Here is a 10,007-nt window from a genome sequence, read left to right as displayed (position 1 = left end):
ATTTAGCTGTGATAGACTAGAGGGAAGGTAACTTGCCAACACCATCCACCAGTAACAGCCAAATACAGTGTGAAGTGTTCAGCTTTTATCAAATTAACTTTAAAAGGTTGCCAACAAATAGGGGGCTCAAATTTTATCTCGCGTGAAGGCCCACAATTAAGAGTGGCTGCCACTACTTACTCTTTCAAAGGAATAGCGGGATTGACTATTACATTATAACTTCCTCACAACTGAAAGGGCGAACATGTTCGGTAACGAAGATTCCAACCCTATCTCTCAGAACGTGAGCCAACCATCATAACCACTATAAGTCTTGCACACAGCTTTTTCCACTTTCCATTTAATTTGTCCCTTGCAAATTGAAACTCAAAGACGTTTTAAAAACAGTGGTGTAACCTTATCCTTTCTTTGGCGGGTTTTTTTAGCGGTGAGATAAATTCAAGGTCTAATCCACGTGACAATCACACACCAATGTGTTTACTCCTCTAACACGTTGTTTGTAAATTGTTATAGGTCTACGTTACAAGTGACATTATCGAATATAAGACTAGAAAACAACGACGAAGCTACATACTTCACAACTGCCTCGTATTTGTAATCTAGCTTTGAATATACTAAAAGAAAAACTAGAGTTAGAGCTTCATAAATGTTCTAGGTCTATGTTTTTAAATCGTCGCTCTTTTTAGCTAGCATTTAGATTACAGAATTAAAAGTATAACTAATAATAATAGCATTACAGATCTATTATTTGCCCTCTACATTTACTGCACAAAAAACCCTTATTTAATATTAGAACATTGGGCTGTGTGTTTAGAGACAAAATGCACAAAATACAATTTCTGTAAAACAAAATATCGAAATAAAGGAAATATATATATAACGAAGTTTTGAGCATCTGTTCATCTTTAAGCTATCATGAGAACAAAATTAGTGACAATTATGTGTTTAAGGTGAATGTTGAACTCTAGACAAACAATATGCATTTAACAAAAGGAGAAAATATGGAAGTAAAACAGCAATACAAGTTAAAGAATATATTATTCACTGGCGAACTTCCTGCCTTCATTTTGCTGGTAGCTCAAATTCTGGACTCCATCTCTACAGTGAATATACCAGTGTAAGTCAATTCTGCAGCTTTGAGCTAAAATATCAGGTCATCCCATAAGTAATGTCCGAAAATTGAATACAGAAAGTTCATCATCATTTCTATCTTTGCAGAAGGCTTTAATGACTAAAATATGAAGTAGGACGTAAATAAAATGTTCAGGCAAATAGAAGAAACTATCCAAACTCCACTTTTTCAGATCATTAATCAAATAAACCCTTATGAAGATGGATGTGTCTGAAGATCACATCAGGCATATAATGCTTTATGAGTTTAAAAAACACAATAGTGCAGTAGAAACTACGTGAAACTTCAAGGTGTTTATGGTGCGGAGTCTCGCAATGAAAGAAAATGTCGAAAGTGGTTTCAGAAGTTCAGATCAGGTGATTACAACTTAAGTGATGCTCCACGTTCAGGTCGTCCTGTTGAGTTTAATGATGACTTGCGGCTGGCTGCACCTGATGAAGATTGTACTGTAACAGTTGAAGAACTATCACAGAAGATTAATTAAACCCATTCAACAGTTCACAGTCATCTGCAATAGCCTGGAAAAGTGTCAAAACTTGGAAAATGGGTAACCCATGATTTGGCAGAAGCGAACCTTAGAGCAAGAGTAGACATTTGCACTTCTCTGCACTCTGAATAGGTTAGTTAGTGACTGGAGATGAAAATGGATATGTTGGATAAAAATGGTAAACGCTGTGGACAATAGTTCAGTGTATTCAGTGCACAGCTCAAAATGGACCTCCACCCTAGGAAAGTTTTGTTAAGCGTTTGGTGTGATATTGTTGGTGTTATCCACTTTGAGATGCTGCCACTCAATGTGACGATTACATCAGACTTTATTGTCCACACTTAGAACACTTGAATGCTGCACTGGAAGGAAAGAGGCCTGCTTTGATCAATCGTAAAGGTGCTGTGTTACACCAAGATAATGTACAGCCCCATACAGCAAGGATCACACCTGCAAAGATTGAAGAGCTAGACTGGGAAAACTTCCACATCTTCCTTATTCTCCAGATATTGCCCCATCTGATTATCATTTATTCCGAAGTTTGCAAAACTATCTTGATGGAAAAGAGCTTGGAACGCGTGAAGATGTCAAAACTACCCTCTCTACATTAGTTTTTTTCCAAACCTCAAGAATGTTATAGAATATACTGACACGCCCCCAAGTGGCACAGTGGTATGTCTGCAGATTTATACTGTTAGAAACCGGGTTTCGATACCCGTGATGAGCAAAGCACAGATAGCTCTTTATGTATATTTGCGCATAACAACAAACAACAACACACTGACACAGCGGAGCCTAATGAACATTTATTTCAAATCGGAATTATGGATCGAAATTAACACGTGAAACATTTACTATTTTGTTAGTAGAATGATAATATGAAATTACAGCGGCGTAAATATAAGTACAATACTTATAACTTATATATTTTAATAATAATAATATATAACTTAATTGTCTTTAGTTAAACAAAATACGATTTTCATTCGCATGGGCTATATCAATAATATTTGAGCTGTTACTTCCCATACAGAATGTTTTAATTATAAGTCAGCTAATGCCAGCTCTACATCTATCACGCATTTGTTTAAAACTGAAACTACTTACGCTATAATAGTTACTCTCAAATCTGATACCGATATTTTGTCGACAAAGTTATATAGTGGCCTTGATTAGTTTGGTTTGAATTTCGCGCAAAGTTACTCGAGGGCTATCCGCGCTAGCCATCCTTAATTTAGCAGTGTAAGGATAGAGGGAAGGCAGCTAGTCGTCACCACCCACTGCCAACTCTTGGGTTACTCTTTTACCAACGAATAGTGGGATTGATCGTCATATTATAACGCCCCCATGGCTGTGAGTGTTATTTTTTAAATTCGGAAAACTTTATCCAAAATATTTTATTACAATTCGTTACAGTGAGTGAGGTTAGTTTTTGGAATAGGTGCGACGTTTCAATGTAAAATGATGTACTTTATCAGTAAGTAAACACCAAACAAAATTTATCCTGAATATTTTGTACCAGATATAACTCTCTTACAGTAGAAGAAGTTAGTCATATGTTGTAGAAAACTCATTTGTGATCTATATAAATGTTTTCCACAACAGAAGAAATTAGTGAGTGACAACTTATTTTTTAATAAAAATATCTTTTTGAAAAATACATAATGTTATGTAACCTGATGGTTACAAAAATGTTTGTTTTATGTTATAAATATATTTATCTGCACTGATAAGGTTTGAATATCATTTGTTTCTTTACCCACCAGTTGAACGTCGAAAGATATTCACATGTTTAAAATTACATGGTCCGACATATCGCTTATGGGCTTAATATGTTTTCAATCCTGAGTATCTGCTATTATGTAATTTACAGGAAATTCCTTCCTTGTCTGTGACTTCTATTGTAGCTTAACAATAAGAGAGATGTTCTGTTTGATACAATATAAATGTTTATTTTATTTTTCAGAATCATATTCCTACCAATAAACCTGGAGTTGAACCTAAAAGACCAAGTCGACCAGTGAATATCACAGCAGATTGTGTCCGACTGTAGCCAATCATATCAGTGTATCTTGGGCATCAGAATGTGGTCGGGTACGTTAAAATAAGATGATTTTGTGAAGAACACAGAATATATTTTGTGCCATTTTAGCCCTCTTGGTGTGAGTAGGTGTCGGAGTGCCCGTGTGGTGATCTTTAACAAAGTTACAGTTAAAATTGAAACTCCTTTATTATCAATGTATGTAAATATACTTGACATGAAAACAAAGTTAATGATTCAGATTTTAATATAAGTTTGAAGTTGTTACAAGGAAATATTTTAACAAATCTTCAGTCTGTTCTAGCATGAAAATCACATTTCTGTGTCCTTCATCTTACCTCATTTATATTGAACCCTTCACTAGAATATCAGACCCACCTGTTATTTCGTCTTCTTCACTAAACCGTTTAGAACCTAGAAAGGAAAAGGTTTAAGCTATCAAATGATGTGTAATGCTGTGTTGTCAGTTTTATCTTCCACTTGAAAGAAGTTTGTCTCACGTGTGTTCTTTATTTGTGGTTATAGAAGTAACTAAATTGTAAAGGTTAGGAACTTATGGTTATATAAGGTTAGATAAGGTAGGATAGTGAAAAATTAAATACACATTATTCATAAGGTATGCTCTCAATAGCTCATACATTATATCATTCCATATGGTAACATAAGCTATGGGCTTGTTAAGTGAATTTCAATTGATGTGGTGGGTTTATTAGTTATATCTCAATCAAATGACAATAACATGTTATAATTAAGTAGGAACAGATGTAAACTGTTATAAGTCTTAAGCTGTTTGAGATAAACAATTGTAGTTTCTGTTACAATCTACAGTAATTTTAGAAAGAAAAAAGGATAATTTGATTTATTTAATATATTTTATGATGATTACAATGTTGGTCAAATTGACAGAGTCAGTATAGAAGCTAGAATAGAAGAAATAACAGCTGATATATAAACTTTTAATGAAAAAGTTTGATACATATTTAGGTAGTTTTATAGGTTACACAAGTGAAATTTGAGAATTATCAAATAAAGAAAAGTATTTTAAATCTAAACACTGAAAATCACTTTGTGCTCGAAGCAGTCAACATTCTGATTCATGGATGAACCTTGTGTGAAAATAATTAAATATTTTGTTATTTTGTGTGCAAGAAACTTTTAATGTTTAGAGAAAGCTGACCAACTTTCTCAAAGACACATGAAACTTCAAAATTTATAAATACATGAACAGATTATGATTACAAGACTGGTCACAATATAACTTGAGAAACTGGAACAAACATATAAAATGAACACAAGTTGGTATAAAAATTAATGGATAATTCACTAGTTAACTTGTACCGCTATGATGATACAATGATTTAGGATGTTTATTAAAGTCTGAGGCTGAAAAGTCAGAGTTTCAAGCTATTTGTCTGAGGTAAATTTGTTTTAAAATGTAATTAAAGCTAAACAAAGCAACTACTCTTGACTAGAAACAGTAGAGAACAGAAATGTATATGTTGTAATTTAATGTAATACATATATATTGTAATGTAGTGTAATATATGTTGTGATGTAATGTACTATATATGTATTGTAATGTAATGTAATATATATTGTAGTGTAATATATATATTGTAATGTAATGTTGTAATGCAATTCTTTTCTGTTTCTTTAAGACAAAGATAAAAATGTTATTGTTCTACTTTTACTTAAAATTGTGTCATCATAACTATAAAAATGGGGCACGTTCTGGACATTATTCTAGATCTGTAACACTCAAAAAAACAATTAACTTTGTTTCTCAGGTCCAACCTTGCTAGCAGTGCCGAAGAGGTAAATGTAAGAGTGTTATCAAAAAATAAGTTTAATGTATTAGCACCAGTTGTCATGAAAGTCTGTTTTATGAAACAATAACAGATGTTTATAAATGTCTGCTGGTATTTGCTTTTGAGACATAATGGTTTCAGGAACATCAAAAACAGGGACATTCTAATATATGGCAAGCGTTGAATTAATTTGGTACAAGTACAATGGAACTATATTTATTAAAAATATTCTAATATATGCAAGTGTTGAATTAATTTGGTACAAGTACAATGGAACTATATTTATTAAAAATATTGTAATATATGGCAAGTGTTGAATTAATTTGGTACTAGTACAATGGAACTATATTTATTAAAAATATTGTAATATATGCAAGTGTTGAATTAATTTGGTACTAGTACAATGGAACTATATTTATTAAAAATATTCTAATATATGCAAGTGTTGAATTAATTTGGTACTAGTACAATGGAACTATATTTATTAAAAATATTCTAATATATGGCAAGCATTGAATTAATTTGGTACAAGTACAATGGAACTATATTTATTAAAAATATTCTAATATATGCAAGTGTTGAATTAATTTGGTACTAGTACAATGGAACTATATTTATTAAAAATATTGTAATATATGGCAAGCATTGAATTAATTTGGTACTAGTATAATGAAACTACATTTATTAAAAACATCTTAATATGTGTATGACAAACCAGGGAGTCTTTTTTTAGTTGTGCATGCATTACTGAAATTAATATAAGTAGAATTTACAAAGTGATTTTTTGTTATGAGTTTTGAAACGGTCTGTTTGAATATTGTCATGAGTTGAAGGTTTTGAAAAGTCTTACAATAACTAATGTGAAAGATATTATAACATGTTCTGATATTTTATATCATGTTTTCTTTAAGGGATATTCTACAGCTGTATATCTCGTGGTGAGATTGAGTTCCTCGACGTTATTATCACGTCTTAAGAGCATGGGAATAAAGAATCCTGACCACACAAGAGCAATGAGTAAGATTCTGTATTTTGTCAGCAGTGGCTAGGCTACCAAAAATAATAGATTCTGTATTTTGTCAGCAGTGGCTAGGCTACCAAAAATATTAGTTTCTGTATTTTGTCAGCAGTGGCAAGGCTACCAAAAATAATAGTTTCTGTATTTTCTTAGGCCAGCAGTGGCTAGGCTACCAAAAATAATAATTTCTGTATTTTGTCAGCAGTGGCTAGGCTACCAAAAATAATAGTTTCTGTATTTTGTCAGCAGTGGCTAGGCTACCAAAAATAATAGGTTTTGTATTTTGTTAGGCCAGTAGTGGCTAGGCTACCAAAATTAATGCACTGGCCTTATAACCTTGTAATAGTTATCGACAGAGTTGTCTTAGTAAATAATATGTATGTGTATGTTTCACACGAGTTTGTATTCCACCTGGTGAAATGTCGTGGATAGAAAAGGTAAAAGTTTTATTGTGCTGTGTATTACTGATAAAAAATTGTGATTTTTTTTAATCACATAGTTCCTTCTGATGTTTAATTTATATATATATTCTACTTATTACTCTGTGTTTGTGATTTCTGTGGCTATGAAATTGTTCTTTCATTTTTATGTGATAAAAAACTCATAACTATTAAATATTTTTGATATTGAGCATTTTATTTGAGTTACTCTTGTGTAATTTACTGATTTTTAGTTATGTTTGTGTGTTTCTTAACTATTACATTTAAAACTTTTCAGTTAAACAAAAGTTACAACATGATCCTGATTCGGAAATTGCTACCACAAGTTTAAGAGGATCTCTGGTGTGTCCAGTAAGTAGGACTGTATTTGTAACTCTCTTATTGCATTCATTTAACTCTTATCCATTGATTAAATATGTTTTACCTGTTTTTTGTAATGGAATATTTGCTTTATATCCATTGTAGTTAGGGAAAATGAGAATGGATATACCTTGTCGATCCATTACGTGTTCCCACTTACAGTGTATCGATGCATCGTTGTATCTCCAGATGAACGAAAAGAAACCCACATGGATATGTCCAGTTTGTGATAAAGATGCTGTATTCAGATGTCTCATGATTGATGGGTAGGTTTCAAGGAAACTACATAAAATTGGTATCTATTCACCGAGGAAGTTGTTTACTTTTATTTATTAATATTTTTTATGTGTCGTAGATTCTGGGTATGGTCTGTATTAGTATGCCCTAAAATTCTAATAGTTTGATGTACAAATCTAAATTCCCTAATATTATAAGTTTAAAAAGATCATTTTTGTCTTTCTAAATGAAAAATGAAATACATTGAAATTCTGGTAAGTTATAAGGAACATAATATTTTCAGAGGAATTCTAATGTGTACCACCTTCCAGTTAAAACACTGATTGGAACCAATCATAGTATTTGATACAAATTGTTTTGAGAGTTGTGCAACATATTAGCATAGCCAAGCCTTAGACTGTATTGAATTCCAACACTTTATAACATCGTCTAAGAATTTATCGATTGAGCACTTGTTAAAAATCCTTAATATAGACTCTGGTTCTGGGATTTTTTAAAAATTTAATAATTACTTAGCTGGAACTGTCTCTGAATATCACCTGAAGTGATCAGTATTTTTATTGAAATATGTAATGTTTTGCTGACCTTAGAAACATTTTGAGATCAAGTATGTAACATATGATCCAGAAACACTGTGCTATATTTTTGTAATAATACAGAGCAGTAAGTTGAAAACATTTCTTCCTAGTGTTACTTGTACAGACACTAGGAATGACTAACTGTAGTGAAACTAGTTAATACTGAAAACAAAATAAACATGAAGTCCTGATAAACGAAGGACAAGAAACGTATACTAACATGTTAATTATTGCCTTCTGTTGAAACCCAACCATTGGGTTATTGATGATGGGGAATATTTCTTAGAGAGAAACTGTTGCACAGACCTTGAAACATGTTCTGAGATCTTGTAGTATGATTAAGAGAAGTAATATGAGTAAAGGTTGTAGTATGATTAAGAGAAGTAATATAAGTATAGGTTGTAGTATGATTAAGAGAAGTAATATAAGTAAAGGTTGTAGTATGATTAAGAGAAGTAATATGAGTAAAGGTTGTAGTATGATTAAGAGAAGTAATATAAGTAAAGGTTGTAGTATGATTAAGAGAAGTAATATAAGTAAAGGTTGTGGTATGATCAACAGAAGTAATATACATAAAGGTTTGTAGTATGATTAAGAGAAGTAACATGAGCAAAGGTTGTAGTATGATCAAGAGAAATAACATGAGCAAAGGTCAGTAAGTACGATCACATAGCTAACATATAAAAGGTTGTAGTACGATCAGCATATATAACATAAGTAAAGGTTGTAGTATGATCAAGATAGCTAAACATACAAAGGTTGTAATATGATCACATAGCCAACATAAGCAAAAGGTCAGTAGTACGATCAAGATAGCCAACATGAGTAAAGGTTGTAGTATGATCAAGAGAATAATATCAGCAAAGGTTGTAGTATGATCAACAACAGAAGTAATATAAGCAAAGGTTGTGGTATGATCAAGATAGCTAACATAAGCAAAGGTTGTGGTATGATTAAGATAGCTAACATAAGCAAAAGGTTGTAGTATGATTAAGAGAAGTAATATCAGTAAAGGTTGTAGTATGATCAAGATAGTAACATAAGCAAAGGTTGTAGTATGATCAAGAGAAGCTAACATAGTAAAAGGTTGTAGTATGATCAAGAGAAGCTAACATAAGCAAAGGTTAAAAGTAGTATGATCAACATAGCTAACATAAGTAAAAGTTGTAGTATGATCAAGAGATAGCTAACATAAGCAAAAGGTTGTAGTACGATCAACATAGCCAACATAAGCAAAATATTGTAGTATGATCAACATAGCCAATATGAGCAAAATACTGTAGTATGATCAAGATAGCTAACATCAGCAAAGGTTGTGGTATGATCAACATAAGCTAACATAAGCAAAGGTTGTGGTATGATCAAGATAGCCAACATAAGCAAAAGGTCAGTAGTACGATCAAGATAGCTAACATCAGCAAAGGTTGTAGTATGATCAAGAGAAGCTAACATCAGCAAAAAAGGTTGTAGTACGATCAAGTTATAGCTAACATACAAACGGCAGTATTGTAGTACGATCAAGATAGCCAACATAAGCAAAGGTTGTAGTATGATTAAGATAGCTAACATAAGCAAAGGCAAAATTGTAGTATGATCAGATAGCTAACATCAGCAAAGGTTGTAGTACGATCAAGATAGCTAACATAAGCAAAGGTGTGGTATGATCAAGAGAAGCTAACATAAGCAAAAAGGTTGTAGTATGATCAATATAGCTAACATCAGCAAAGGTTGTAGTATGATCACAGAAGCTAACATAAGCAAAGGTTGTAGTATGATCAACAGAAGCTAACATAAGCAAAGGTTATAGTATGATCAACAGAAGCTAACATAAGCAAAAGGTTGTAGTATGATCAAGAAGCCAACATAATAAAGTTATCAGTAGTACGATCAATATAGCCTAACATAA

At 32.2% G+C, this 10,007-nt stretch overlaps 1 pseudogene across 1 annotated transcript in view; it reads left to right on the top strand.

Annotated features, from left to right (window-relative positions):
• Positions 1-244: 244 nt before the first annotated feature.
• LOC143242311 (E3 SUMO-protein ligase PIAS1-like) overlaps positions 245-10,007 on the top strand; it is a 79,819-nt pseudogene continuing 70,056 nt past the window's right edge. Inside the window, exons 1-5 of the transcript XR_013022580.1 lie at positions 245-283; positions 3,586-3,713; positions 6,380-6,485; positions 7,204-7,277; positions 7,392-7,552. The product of XR_013022580.1 is annotated as an E3 SUMO-protein ligase PIAS1-like (transcript). The remainder of the gene's footprint in view (positions 284-3,585; positions 3,714-6,379; positions 6,486-7,203; positions 7,278-7,391; positions 7,553-10,007) is intronic.

This window comes from Tachypleus tridentatus, unplaced genomic scaffold, assembly GCF_004210375.1.
Source record: "Tachypleus tridentatus isolate NWPU-2018 unplaced genomic scaffold, ASM421037v1 Hic_cluster_2, whole genome shotgun sequence".
NCBI classification, from domain to species: Eukaryota; Metazoa; Arthropoda; class Merostomata; order Xiphosura; family Limulidae; genus Tachypleus; species Tachypleus tridentatus.
This window is presented reverse-complemented; position numbering and strand designations above follow the sequence as displayed.